Genomic DNA, 214 nt, shown 5'->3' on the forward strand with positions numbered 1-214 from the left:
TGAATAGCAGTGACCTTAAGACAGTGCCCTGTAGAACACCATTCCAGTGTGCGTGTTTCTTTGGAGGTGGCTCTATTGGGTACCACTACCTGACTTCTATCTTTTAGAAATTCGTATAACCACTCTCCAAGTTTTCTGACTATGCCATTTAGACACACACACACACACACACACACACACACACACACACACACACACACACACACACACACAC

This window comes from Octopus bimaculoides, chromosome 4 (genome assembly GCF_001194135.2).
Source record: "Octopus bimaculoides isolate UCB-OBI-ISO-001 chromosome 4, ASM119413v2, whole genome shotgun sequence".
Lineage (NCBI taxonomy): Eukaryota > Metazoa > Mollusca > Cephalopoda > Octopoda > Octopodidae > Octopus > Octopus bimaculoides.